Genomic DNA, 14,964 nt, shown 5'->3' on the forward strand with positions numbered 1-14,964 from the left:
GTCACGGGTGCTGCGTACCGTGGACCGGTCATCGCACCATCCTGGTCTTTGATTTCTTGCCTACAAAGAGGTTGGATGGAACCACAGACAGTCCTCATCCCACCTGATGACTTCATTAGAGTCTGATCCAGGCCAGTTTGTGATGGTGGTCTCCAAGCTATGTCATGAGATGAATGAGTGGCCGCTGTGTCCAGTTTGGCTTTCCTTGGAGGTTTTCTTTAAGCTCGCGTGAGTCTCAGTGCAGGGAAGGAAGAACAGAAGCGTAATGAAAGATGAAGGAGAGAAAGGGTGTCATGTGTTTGGCTTGGCTCTTCCAGCTCCTCAAAGGAAGAGCTCTTCCCTGCCCATTTCCTCTTTGAACCTAGCACAGACCAGGTGATTCAGGATTCTGAAGAAGTCATGTCATCAAATGTTCATGAAATTGAAGGGCCTCGTCTCGAATTAACCTTCCCCAGGAGGGTGGGGGTGTGGATCAGTGGGGCTCACACCTTTATTTTGTACCCTTTATCCATCTCATTTTATCTTTGGAGCATTCTCCTGAGGAACAGACTTCACATGGACATGGGTTTCCTGATTCATACTATGTCTGTCCATTATCCAACTTAGCTCTTAGCAACATCTTGGGTAACTTGGAGTTAGCCATGTCCTCATTTGACCAAATATAAACCCCAAAGGCAGTTGATATTTGGCCCAGGCTTGCTCTCCCACTGGATGGGGATTGCGGACTTCACTGGGCTATGCTAATGGGTACTCCAGCTCTGCCAGTGGCTAGCTCTGGATCCACGGGTCAATGGTGTAGAAACTGTGCCTTAGATTCTTTATCTGTGAAATGGGAATAAGCATGGTGCTCTCTCACAGAGACAGACAGGCGTGAGGTTTCAGCCAGTCAGTGCACCCAAGGACAGCATCTGGCCCCACCATGTAGTATGCATCCATCATTATCATTGGCAAAACGAAGCCTGGGACCTTAGCCTTCTGGCCTCCAGTGCAATGATGGATGTCCCTGCTTCCCTGTACCAGTGTTCACTGTAACATGTAGATGTCAATCTCAACCTCCGCCTTCCAGGGAAGAGCAATTCCAACCATGGGCTTTCTGCTCCATAGGTCCAGTATCAAGGTTTCTGGGCCACACTCAGTTGTTACATGACCATCATGGCTCTGCACAGGAGCCAACCTTCAGATTTTTAGATGACAAGTTAGATGCTCTCTTTCCATAAGACTGTCAGCTGAACATAGACTGTTAGGAGAGGCTACTTGTTTGTTTCCCAGACACCCAAACCCGAAATAACCACACAGAAACTGTATTAATTAAAATACTGCTTGGCCTATTAGCTTATGCATATTTCTAGCTAGCTCTTATATCTTAAATTAACCCATTTCTATTAATCTGTGTATCGCCATGTGGTTGTGGTCTACCAGTAAGTTTCCATCCATAGTCTGTCTCCTGCAGCAACTACATGGCATCTCTCTGATTCTGCCAACTCTCTCTCCCTACGTCTCTGTTCGGATTTCCCACCTGGCTTTACTCTGTTAAGCCATTGGCCAAAACCAACTTCCTTATTGAGCAATGGCAATGAAACATATTCACAGCATACACGGAGGAATCCCGCATCTCTGGGAAAGGAGATGTAACTCATTGCTGCAGTTGTATACTAACTGTTGGTCCTGCCCCTGACATTTTCCCAGGCTATGTTTCTGTTGCAGAGCTGACTTGTTGAGGGTTTGCCTTTTCCTAAGTGTGCCTCTTGTCTACCATTCCGTAAGTGTGCTCTCCCTGAGGATATAGACTACCTGGAGGATGGAAGGTCTCCCTCTCACTGCATCTGACAAAATGCTTGGTGGATAGCAGGCACATGCATATTTCCTGCTCCAAGAATTGACTGACTGGCTGACAGGGACCTCTCAAAGAAGTTGCTCTCTCTGTTGCAAATTTAGAGTGATCAAAGACCAGGCCTAGATGCATTCAATACCCTAGTGCCTAAGCTCGGGGGTGGGGGTGTTCAGGACCTAGACACAGGGGAAGGGTTCATTCTCCGTGCATCACAGAATGCCATCTGTTGCAAAAACCCAGAGTGTGGGCCACACCCATTTGTCAACTCCACACTGAGCACAGAAAACCAAGCCAAACCAGGCTTCTGCTCCCAGCAGTGTTTGTACACCTTGCTGTGAACTGCCATTAAATGTAACCTTGCCCTCAAGTTATTTGCCAGTGTCACCTGGCCCCAAGCCCTGCAGCAGAGGGGTTCCGAGTAAAGGGCAGTTCAAATCCAGGCATTAAAATAACCCAAATGCTGTTGTTTTCTCCTTTCCTTGTCGGGTTTGTGATTCTTGAGCCTGAGAATGTCCTTCTGAGCTCAGGTTTCTCTGCTGTCACACGAGTCTCAACTGGAATGTGAGCACTGGCCACTGAGATCTGATGTAACTATGTCACCATCCCAAAACGGAGAGACATTATCTCATAGATGGTGGCATCAGGTGGACACCAGAGTGCTGCTGGCAGGCAGGGCCTAGCACTCAACCGTGGACACTTGCCACTTCTACAGTTCTCGGGGAACACAGTCCGATGCCCCACACCCCCATCTGTGCCCTAAGGAGTTGAAATTTTGGGCGTCATCATCCCTGGAAGTGGAGATAGGCTCGGGCCATACTCATTTATGGTAGCCACTTTGGTTGTCAGATGATCCCTGGTCCTAAGATCCCGAGTCACCTGAAGTCTTGGACAGAATGCAAAGACAGCCATTCACATGGTGAAAGACATGCACTCGGATAATGTTAAGCCTCCATCCTTCAGCAGACAGCCCCAGGGACAGGGTTGCTTGACTCAAGGGCAAGTAGGTCCCCTGGCCTATGAGGTAACCATCCCTTTCAGCACTTGGAGACGATGAAGCCTCTGGGGAACCCATTACCCTCTCTGCAAATAATAGCATCAGAGTCCTGGTCATTTTGACCCCAGATGTGACTTTGAATTAAGGGGCAAAGCTTCTTATGTGCCCCTGGAAAGAGGGGACCTTCCTGCTTCCTTCCTCCTTAGTCAGCTCCCCCACCTTTGCGTCCCATTACTTGGTTAGGAGACAGTTTGGCTTCTTTGTCAACTAGACCGCACCCCCTCTTCCCTTCCTTAACTTCATGAGCTCTTTTCACAAGATTCAGCTTAAACGCCTCCCTGCCCCGCTTATCCAGACATGCTTGAGTACCCCAGGCTCCTCCCCAACTCCGAACTCCTTCAGAACTAATACTTTCAAGTGCCACCCTCTCCCGCTCCCGAAAGGATCTCACAGGTGCTAGACAAATGCCACCTCCGAGTTGTAAGTCCCTAGTCCTTGAATATGCATTGGATGCTTAGCTCACACCTTCCACCACCGTCAATGCCTGGCTCTAACATGTAGTTAGTGCATGTCCTTTAGGGCATCCTCCAGTACAGATGAGGAACACAAGGATTCTCAGAGCCAAGCTGACTCACTACACTGATTCAGGGGTGCTTCTGCATCTCGGTGACTATTTGCGTCTTAGACTGATGCCTGGATATAGCCTCACTTCCCAGAGCTCCCCAGTTTCCTTATCTTCTTTAAGCACACTAAACACGTCCCTGAATCAGTCCATTTATATTTATTTATTTATTTATTTATTTATTTATTTATTTATTTATTATTCATACAGTATTCTGTCTGTGTGTATGCCTGAAGGCCAGCAGAGGGCACCAGACCTCATTACAGATGGTTGTGAGCCACCATGTGGTTGCTGGGAATTGAACTCAGGACCTTTGGAAGAGCAGGCAATGCTCTTAACCCCTGAGCCATCTCTCCAGCCCCCCTGAATCAGTCCTTTATCCAGAACGATCTTTCCTGGATGTCTGGTGGCTAATTTCCCCACTCTGCTGTTTCTACCTCACTGCCACCTTCTCGGAGACCACTGCCCTGGCCATTCTAACAGATAGCACTCTTCATGCCTGTGATACTGACCTGCCGAGTTTCCCTTCACAATACTCACCGGCAATTGATTTAAATGAGAGCATGTCATATTGACATACAGTCTGTCAGGCTACATTTTGTAAACTTTTAAATTGGAAATTAAAATTAGTGTTTTAAAGAATAATTAAAATTAGTGTTTTAAGGAATAAAACATTACATTATGATATGTGTATGAATTGATAACCAGATAAATTTTGATTATATATATAATATATATATATATTCCCTAACATTACCTTTTGCAATGAGGACACTTAAAATATATAATCTGTGTAATTTTTAAATATATAGTATGCTTCTGTTTCTGGGGTCACCGTGCTATGTGGTTGATCCCGTAAAGTTATGCCTTCCATAGACAAATACTGCCCAGATACTGTTTCATTATTCTTCCTTACTTCCTGTTTGGCAGGACCTCAGAGGACTGTGTACATTCAGAATAAAGGGGAAAGTCAAACATATATCCAAAACTGAGTTGTACTTATGGCCATTGGTCTCCATTTGGTCTCCCCAGGCACCTAGGAGATGCTGGTGGGGACACTACAGGTAGGGGAAACCTGAGCATGACTGGTTCAGCTGCACAGCCAACAGCCATCCCCTAGTGTTTCTGGTGTTGTTTTGAAGTCCTACCAAAGCAAGACCTTCTCTTCCAGCAGGCCTTCAAGGGCAGCTGCCTGCCGCTTTCCTGGGAAGACTGTGTTTGACAGCAATGGACACCAACGGTCACTTCTTGGCAGGACAGATGGGTGTGAGACTTGTCCCCTTTCAGGGAAGTATATTTCAAGCCTAGCTCACGTCCCCACGACACTGAGATGCTTATACGGCTGACACAGGAGCTGAGGCTGAGCCCTGGCCAGGGATAGCTAATTATTGCCAATAACACAGAGGACCCATCAGTTCAGAAATGGGGAACCGAACATGCCACAAACGCATCCTGGAGAAAGGCTTTGTGCTCCAGCGTGCTGCTTCTTGCTGTGTTAGTGGCTCCAGCATAGGACAGAACAACAGCCCCTTCTGAACTTTCCTCCCAAGTGTTTTCACACACACACACACACACACACACACACCCCACCCCCCGCTCCTCCTCCTCATGCTCCATGGCTCTTTCCTCTCCATCAACACCATTTCCACTGCTGTCTCTGCCGCCTGGAGGAGTGTGCCTGGAAACTCGATATATCTACGCCTTTGACCCTCCGCACTGAAGCTGTAGCAAAGCCTTAATCTTTTATGCTTTCTTTTACACCAGTCTGCAAAGTCAGACATCCCAGGGGAGGTTCCTCAGTCACCAAGTTACTCCTTGTCTCATCTTCCAAAAGTCCACAAGAGGGCACCCGAGATCACCCAAGCCAGAACGCACGCTGTGGCACTGAGACCAGCAGGTGGCGCTGTTGCTTCAGTCACGGAGCTGTGAGACCTAACCTGAGGGCAGCGCTTTTGTGTGTAGAGAGCCATGGGAGAGTGCTGCCAGGAGATGCGGCACCTGTCCCGTATTAATGTCACCAATCACCCTGGGAAGCACATCAAGCCTCACATGCTGGGTGTGAAACATGAAGCCATCCAAATTGCGTCTGAGGAGCCCCATTTCTTGGGCTCGTATTTGGCTGTGCCAGGAGACTGAAATTGGGGGTCATTCTACCCTTCCTCCACACAGCTTCCTTCACCTTCTCTGCATCCAACACACATCTATAGTGTCAGGTGGCCTGGGATTGGGTTCATGGTAAGTCACAGTGCCAGGTCACTTCCAGGCACTAGGAGAAAGACATCACCCACCTGGGAGCTGCAGAGGGAAGAGTCGGGCAGTAGGGGCTTCCTTGGGAAGGGTTGGGGAAGGGCTTCTTAGATAAGAGCTTGAGGAAATGGGCAGCACAGGGGGTGGGGTTCTCACATGAAGGAGCATAGCTAAGCAAGTGGTTAGATCAAGGACCAGAGGGGTGAGGGCAGCAGGTGGGGTATGCAGTCTTCCCCAGTAGGCCTCCTGATCAGCATGCTTTGTACAGTTACAAAGAGCAACAATGTCCACAGCACATGTATTCCTTTACAACTATATAAACATAAGCTCTTGTGCAGACGCGTGAGTAGCTCACAAGAGTATAGGAAACCTGGAGAAGACACTGAGGCTATCTATATCCACCGAGAGTTGGGGTTTACCTTGATTTGGTGTCAACACTAGTCATTCTCTCTTCCTTCTCTTCCCTTCCCTATTCTTCCCCTCCTCTCCCCTTCCTTTCCCTCCCCTTCTCATTTCTCTGTTTCCCTAACAAGAAAAAACAGTAGTATATGATATCAATTTGTTACTATCTTGAATTAAAGCCCTGTTGACTCAGTCAGATTAATAACAAATCCCTTATTGTAAGATAAGTAGTCAGCATAAGTAAGTCAAATAAAGGCCCATGTCGTTATTTATTCATCAAAACTTAGGTTTCCGATTTATGGAGGAGGAACTGAGATCTGCTGAGTTTAGACGGTTTCCTACTGGTGAGAGTTGGCACTGGCTCTCATCTAGATGGTTTCGCCTGATTAGATGCTGACCCTCCACACCTGAGGTGTTCCACTCTGGTTCACAAGGTTTACCACCTTGTTTGAGAAGGGAAGCTGAGTATCATTAGTGATCAGTACATTCTATGTGAGACACCATGCCATGTCACCCACAGGAGGGAAGATAGGGGCCAATATCCATATGCTGCCATAGAATCCCTAGCTGTTCTTTCTTTTCTAACCCCGCCGCCACATGCCAGTGTGAGCCCCGGAGGGTTATCCGCACTGGTGACAGCCGGCACTGTACTATCAGGTCGAATGTGGCAGGATAATCAAAATTCACCCTCACAGTTCTAGAGCCTGTAAGTCAGGACTGCAGTACTGGGGGTTCAGTGTCTGCTGAGGACCCACTTCTGTATGTGCGGCTGTCTTCTTGCTATGTCCTCACATGGCAGAAGGAGCAAACAAAGCCTGGCCTCTTCTACAAGGGCACTAATCCCACTTATGAGGGCTCCACCCTCATGATCTAATCACGTCCACCCACAAATCCCATCACTCTGAGGGGCTTCAATTTCAGCATATGAATGTGAGGAAGACACAGACTTCCAGTCCACAGTATGGGGAAGGTGTGTTCTACAAGGTCATGTATCAGGGCACTATGGCAAGGCGGTGGGGAGGGTCATCTGGGAGCATCTATGAGTTGGTATAGCCTTAGTTAAAGTGGCTGCTTTCCCAGATACTTGCTCTCCACACAGAGAGGCCTGCAATTTTATTCTTGGGAGTTTCTGTGGCAGAGATCCCTTGCCAGTGTGTTGAAGTTTATTGAGAGAATGTTTTTAATCAGTGAAGTGTATCAAAGTGGTGTACCAAGTTCCAGGAAAGAACAAAACCCACCAGTGTGGCAAACAGAAATCCAGTAAAGACAGAGGATGCCACGTTAACCCTCACCGAAAAGAAGATAAACCGTGCTGGGGGCAGATCATGAAGAATACCATGGAACAAATGGCAAGCCAGAGTCCACAGGATCACATGTACACTTGCTGTGGATTTCCTCAAAGACCTAGTAGGGAGAAGAACCTAAGGAACCTGAGAGGATCTCAGGTCTCACCACCAACCGATAATGGTGCATAATCCAAGAGACAGAAAGCGTTCCCTGACAAGAGTGCTAACATCCAAAATGGTTTACAACGTGTCAGGCGCTGGCTGCAGTGCTCTTCATAGTAAACTCTGTCCTCTCCAAGATTGCTATGGATTTTCCACCCATATTTACGTACTTGTAGATGGAGACACAGATGCTTCAAACTAAAGTAACTTGAACACCGCTGTAACAAAGGGACAAGGCAGGAACGCAAACCCAGGCCAACTAATTCTTCAGCACATCCTCATAGACACTTGTCCTATTGCCTGCTCTAAAGACAGTGGTGGAACAACAGAAGAATGAGGGCCAATCAGTCCCTAGCGCCTCATCTCCTACTCTTCCCACTACTTAACTCTTTTCTTCTTTTTCTTTTGGTTTTTCGAGATGAATTACTCTGCAGGTTTCGAAGCCTGTCCTGGAACTAGTTCTTGTAGACAAGGCTGGCCTCAAACTCACAAAGATCTGCCTGTTTCTGCCTCCTGAGTGTTGGGATTAAAGGCGTGTGCTACCACTGCCCAGCACTGTTCTACTCTTACTAAAACTCGAGCTTTACCAAGACCAACATCCTCATTTACTTCAATGATAACACCCAAGTGCCCAGCACATATACACACTCGGTAATTCAGCAAATCAACAAACAAATGGGCAAGTACTAAAAGCACCCACAGGCTGGAAAACTGTAAACACCACTGGGCTATGTGTTAAAATACTCTCTGGCTGCTTCTTACCAAGTGCTTAGATGTTCCAACCCACGTCAGGGGGTTCCTTCTCCAGAAAAATCCCCTCAGTCTTTCCAACTTCTGGCCAAGGTGCCTTCCTTGAGTTTTAACATCATATATTTAAGGTTCTTCTGGCTGAATGGTGGTGGCGCACGCCTTTAATCCCAGCATTCAGAAGGCAGAGACAGGCAGATCTCTGTGAGTTTGAGGACAGCCTGGTCTAGAGAGCTAGTTTCAGAACAGCAAGGGGCTACACAGGGAAATCCTGTCAAAAAAAAAAAAAACCTAAAAACAAAACAAAACAAAAAGGAATCTTCTGTTAAAGGCTAGAGTTAGGGTTAGGGACTTCTAAAAGAGAGCACATAATACATCAATGAGTTACTATCCAGGAACACTCCTAAATAGATTAAAACAGTACCTATATGATGCTTTGTAGATAGCAGATCTGAACCAATGTGTAGCAAGCACGAAGTGAGGGCTCAGAGAATTGCCAGCCGTGGTGCTAAGTACTTAGCATGCTGGATAACATTCCAAATATCCCCAGCCCTCTGCTTTCCTGGCACCATGAGAAGTGTACTGTCCAGACCTTTGCTGTTGGATGGTACCACAAGACTAGTTCCAGCCAATCAGGACAGGTGACCCTACCACCCACCCAGGGTGCTAAGGAGACACCCTTCAGAGCTCTTTTCCTTTTGGCTCACCCAGCTGGAAACCTTGGAGATAATGGCTGCCCCATTAGCTTAAGTCCCCAAGTGACAATGATGAGCACGTCTCCAGTCTCATCCACGTCCCCAGCTGAACTGCACAGCATCCTTTTATGGCAGTCATTGCTGTGGTTCTTTGCTCCACAAAGCAACAAGCTCCAAGATGTGACGCAAGCTGGCCAGGTCTCACAGCTGTAATGACCAGAGGTGGAAGCAGATCACAGGTATTAGATACTAGGGCACAGAACCTGGATCTCCGTGCTCCTTCACCTGTATCTTCCTGAGTAGAAATAATATATGGGCATCTAAAGATAAATGCTTCAGCTTCTTTGTAGAAGATAGAAGTTATTTAAGGGCATGGTGGACTTGGAATCATAGGAGTCCTGAGGAGACAAGAGAATACTTGGAAACGATTGTGCCCCCTGTGGGAGGTGCAGGGTGTGCCCGTGGCGGCATTGGTGAGCCCACAGCTGATCAGCACTTTGCTTGTTGTAGAGGAAGCATCCTCAATTTTTAGTTTATCCTTTTTACAGCATAATAGCCAGAAGAAAGTCCACAAATAACTATGCAGCAGCTCTGCTCAGGGTAGAATACTGTAGCGAGGGCCTCTCCATGATGATGGTACCCATGGCCTCTGCTTTGGAAGATGGACAGGATATCAGTAGACCACTCTCTCTGTCTTTCCCCATGGAATATGTGCCTCGCCTCTGAGATGATAGACACCTATGTGCTCTGTAGGTCGCTGGGCAGTGGCTTCCACTTCTAGGACCTAAGACCAAAGTCCAGTGCTACCACATCTGAATCATTTGGCATCTTTACACTTCTGTATGGCTCCAAATATCCTTGAACTGTTCACACAGTTGTTGAGGAGAGCATGGGAAATGCTTCTGAAAATATAGTGTCTAGATGTGCTTTTTTTAAAAAATCACACACACACACACACACACACACACACACGCGCGCTCGCGCGCGTGTGTGTGTGTGTGTGTGTGTGTGTGTGTGTGTGTGTGTAAAACATGTGCAGGTCCCATAGAAGCCAGATGGTGGCAGCAGATTCTCTGTATCTTTTATAGGAGGGTTTGTGCTGCTCAATAGAAGCAAACTCTGGTGCTTGGAAAGAACAGCAAGTGCTTTTAAACAGCGAGCCACATCTTTAGCCCCCAGGAGTGAAGTGGGGTATTGGAATTAAGAGACTCCACTTCTATTCTTACATTTACATTTTAAAGGGGGAAGGCCCTACAAAGGTGGCTCAACTAAGAGCACTGGCTGCTCCTCCAGAGGACTCAAGCTGGCTTCCGGGCACCTACATGATGGCTCACAACCATTTGTAACTCCAATTCCCAGTGATCCAATGCACTCGTTTGGCCTCTGCAGGCACCAGGCATGCATGTGGTACCCAAGTACTCATACAGGCAAAACACCCATACACATAACATAAAAATATTTTTTAAAGATAGAAAATACATATTTCAGAGACATTAAGATTCATTCAAACAAAAGACAGGGCACCAGAATTGAAAAGGAGTCATGATGAATGCTGTAGCACAATGAATTGTTGTGTCCCAATAACTTTTGGAAATTAGCTGCAGGCAGGATATGATTGCATTTGGTCTCTAGACCAGATTAGCTCATGTGGGTGAAGCTCTTGGACACTTGGGAAGAGAGCAAAATACTGTCGTGATTGTTGTTATTACCGTGTTAGATGCTTCCCCTGAGATGCTCAGTGAACTTTCGTGGTTGGTCGGCCAATCTCTGCCTCTCTGATTCCAGATCCCACAAAGTGCTTCCTTAGATCAAATCAGCTGGGGTGCTGCTTCCTGAGAAGAAAAGAATTAGCAGGTACTTGGTTCTGAAGACAGACAGACTGGGAAAGAGGAAGCAGTGAGAAGAGGGAGGCTTGAGGAGGGAAGGAATGATAGGAAGAAAAGTTAGTAACATTCTCTCTCGATTCTTCATTCTACATGGAGACTCATCCAAGCTTGCATTTGTTTTGAAGAATAAATGAGGTCTAATTTGTTCCAGAAAGTACATCTTAAAATTTTCACTCTAAACAGCCCATAATTAGGCAAACCTATTGGTAGATTAAGAAGCAAACTAGCTAAAAAAGAAAAGGACAGGTGTGTGTACAACCTGTGGTCCATGGGACACATGTGGCCCAGGATAGCTGTGATGGAAGCCCAATGAAAAACTGTAAATGTATTGCTCTAGCTAGGACTTTGAGTACTACGCTGAATAGATAGGAAGAGAGTGCACAGTCTTCTTTTGTTCCTGATTTTAGTGGAATCGCTTTGAGTTTCTTTCCATTAACTTTGATGTTGGCTTGCTGCATATTGCCTTTATTATGTTTAGGAACGTTCCTTGTATTCCTGATCTCTCCAAGACTAATGTGGGATTCCCCTCTGTATGCTGTTAATATCGTTGGTTAATAAAGTAATGCTTTGGGCCTATAGCAGAGCTATAGGGGAACAGAGCTAGGCAGGGAAAACTAAACAAAATGCTGGGAGAAAGGAGGCAGAGTCAAGGAAAAGCAATGGAGCTGATGCTGGAGACAGACACACTGAAATTTTGCTGGTAGGCCACAACGTTATGGTGATGCACAAATTAATGGAGATGGGTTAAATTAAGATGCAAGAGTTAGCTAATAAAAAGCTAGAGCTAATGGGCCGAGCAGTGATTTAAATAATATAGTTTCTGTCTGATTATTTCGGGGCTAAGCAGCTGGGAACCAACAAACAACCTACCTATTACAACACAAGACCTATATCAAGAAGGGGTACTGCATTTTGATGAAGGCTTTTTAGCATCTAATGAGATGATCATGTGGGTTTTTTCTTTCAGCTTGTTTGTGTGGTGGATTACATTGATGGATTTTTGCATGTTGAACCATCCCTGCATCTCTGGAATTAAGCCTACTTGGTCATGGTGGATGATCTTCTGATGTTTTCTTGGATTCAGTTTGACAGTATTTTATTAAGTAATTTTGCATCAATGTTCATGAGGAAGATTGGCCTGTAATTCTCTTTCTTAGTTGCATCTTTGTTTGGTTTGGGTATCAGGGTAACTGTGGCTCATAAAAAGAGTTTGGCAATGTTCCTTCTGCTTCTATTGTGTGGAACAATTTGAGGAGTATCGGTATTAGGTCTTCTTTGAAATTCTGGTAGAATTCTGCTCTGAAATCGTCTGGTCCTGGACAACAAAGCAACCCAAAAAAATTCTACCAGGGAACTCCTACAGCTGATAAACAGCTTCAGTAATGTGGCAGGATACAAGACTAACTCAAAAAGATCAGTAGCCCTCCCATATACAGATGGTAAATAGGCTGAGACGGAAATCAGAGAAACATCAACCTTCATAAAAGCCACAAACAACATAAAATATCTTGGGGTAATTCTAACCAAACAAGTGAAAGACCTGTATGGCAAGAACTTTAAGTCTTTGGAGAAAAAACTGAAGAGGTTATCAGAAAATGGGAAGATCTCCTAGGCTTATGGATATGTAGGATTAGCATAGTAAAAATGGTAATATTACTGAAAGCAGTCTACAGATTCAACCTTTCAAAATTCCAGCACAATTCTTCATAGATGACAATCTTACCAAAAGCAATCTATGGTTTCAATGCAATGCCCATCAAAACCCCAGTACAACTCTTCAAAGAAGAACAGTACTCTAAAGAACAATACTGAATTTCATATGGAGAAAAAAAAAAAACTCAGGATAGCCAAACCACTCCTGTGCAGTAAAGGAACTTCTGGAAGCATCGCCATCCCTGACTTCATGCTCTGTTATAGAGATACAGTAATGCAAACAGCTTGGTATTGGCATAAAAACAGACAGGTAGACCAGTGGAATTAAATCAAAGACCCCGATAATAATCTTCACACCTATGAACACCTGATTTTTGGCAAAGAAGCTAAAATTATACAATGGAGCAAAAGAAAGCATCTTCAGCAAATGGTGCTGGCATAACTGCATGCTGACGTGTAGAAGAATGTGAATAAATCCACATCTATCCCCATGCACAAAACTCAAGTCCAAATGGACCAAAGACCTCAACATAAATCCATCCACACTGAACCTCATAGAAGAGAAAGTGGGGCGTACACTTGAATGCACTGGCACAGGAGACCATCCCTAATTATAACATCAGTAGCAGCTTCTGTAAAGCAAAGGACACGGTCAACAAGACAAAATGGCTGCCTATGGAATGAGAAAATATCTTCACCAACCCCACATCTGGCAGAGGGCTGATCTCCAAAATATACAAAGAACTTAAGAAATTAGGCATCAAACTACCAAAAAATCCAATTTAAAAATGGGGCACAGATCTAAGCAGAGAATTCTTAACAGAAAGAATCTCAAGTGACCAAAAGACACTTAAGGAAATGTTCAATATCCTTAGTCAGTGGGGAAATGCAAATCAAAACAACTCTGAGATATCAACTTACACCAATCAGAATGGCTAAGATCCAAAACATGGATGACAGCTTATGCTGGAGAGGATGTGAAGTAAAGGGGAACACTCCTCCATTGCTGGTGGAAGTAGGAATTTGTACAGCTGCTGTGGATATCAGTATGGCTGTTTCTCAGAAAATTAGGAGTCAATCTACCTCAAGATCCAGCAATACCACTTTTGAGTACATACCCAAAAGAGGCACAATCACAGCGCAAGAATAGTTGTTCAACTATGTTCACTGCAGCATTATTCGTAAAAGCCAGGACCTGGAAACAACCTAAATGCCCCTCAACAGAATAATGGATAAAGAAAATGTGGTGCATTTACACAACAGAGTACTATTTGGCAGCAAAAAAGACAATGACATCTTTAAATTTGCAGGCAAATGGATGGAACCAGAAAAAGTAAACCATATTGAGTGAGGTAACCCAGCCCCAGAAAGACAAATATAATATGTACTCACTCATAAGTGGATACCAGACATAAAGCAAAGGATAACCAGCCTACAGTCCATAATCCCAGAGAAGCTAGAATCCTCCTCCAGAAACAGATGGAAGCAGATGCAGAGATCCACAACTAACCACTGGGCAGAGCTCCTGGTGAAGAGAGGGAGGGGCGATAATATGAACAAAAGGGTCAAGATGGGGAATCCCACAGATCAGCTGACCCAAGCGGGTGGAAGATCACTGACTCTGATCTGGACTGCCAACTGGGGAACCTGCAGAGGAGCAAACTAGGTGCCCTGAATACAGGTGACAGTGGTGTGACTTGGGCAGTATATGGGACCACTGGCAGTGGGAACAGTTGACGTCCCTGGGGAGGCCTTAACCTCTCTCAGGAAAGAGTAGGGGGCTGAGGTGGGAGGAAGGGAGAGGAACAGGAAGAGAGAAGGGAGGGGGAACTGGGATTTGTATGTAAAAAATAAATAAATACATAAATTTTTTAAAAAAGAAAACCTGTAAACTAATTCTCAAATATGAGCTGTATAGGTGACTTTATGTTGCAACGTCATGCAAAATAAACATGAGTATGCTCTTTCTATTTGTACTCATGTGCGGCTTCAATTTTGCAGTGGCCTGTGGCTTCCCATTTGGTCCCTTTCAGGTGCAGAAACAGAATTGACATCATCAAACATCACCTGTGTCCATGAGGACCCAGAAAGTGAAACACGGTGATTATCAATAATGTTTTAACTTATCACTTATGCTAGTTAGAAGATGAATATTCCTATTTGTTTGTGTGTGTAGTTTATGTGTACCTGTTCACATCTGTGCACGTGTGTGCACAGGTGCAATTGTGTCTGCACAGGTATAGGCCAGAGGATAATATTTAGTGTCTTTTTCAATTTCTCTCTCTCTTCTTTTTCTTGGCTTTTTGAGAAAGATTTTCTCTGTGTAGCCCTGGCTATCCTGGAACTGGTTCTGTAAACCAGGCTGGCCTTGAACTCAAAGATCCACCTGTCTCTGCCTCCCTAGTGCTGGGATAAAAGTTGTCTTTGTTTTCTCTTTAA

Source organism: Microtus oregoni, unplaced genomic scaffold, assembly GCF_018167655.1.
Source record: "Microtus oregoni isolate MIOR12 unplaced genomic scaffold, Mior012 000008F_ref0000371, whole genome shotgun sequence".
NCBI lineage: Eukaryota > Metazoa > Chordata > Mammalia > Rodentia > Cricetidae > Microtus > Microtus oregoni.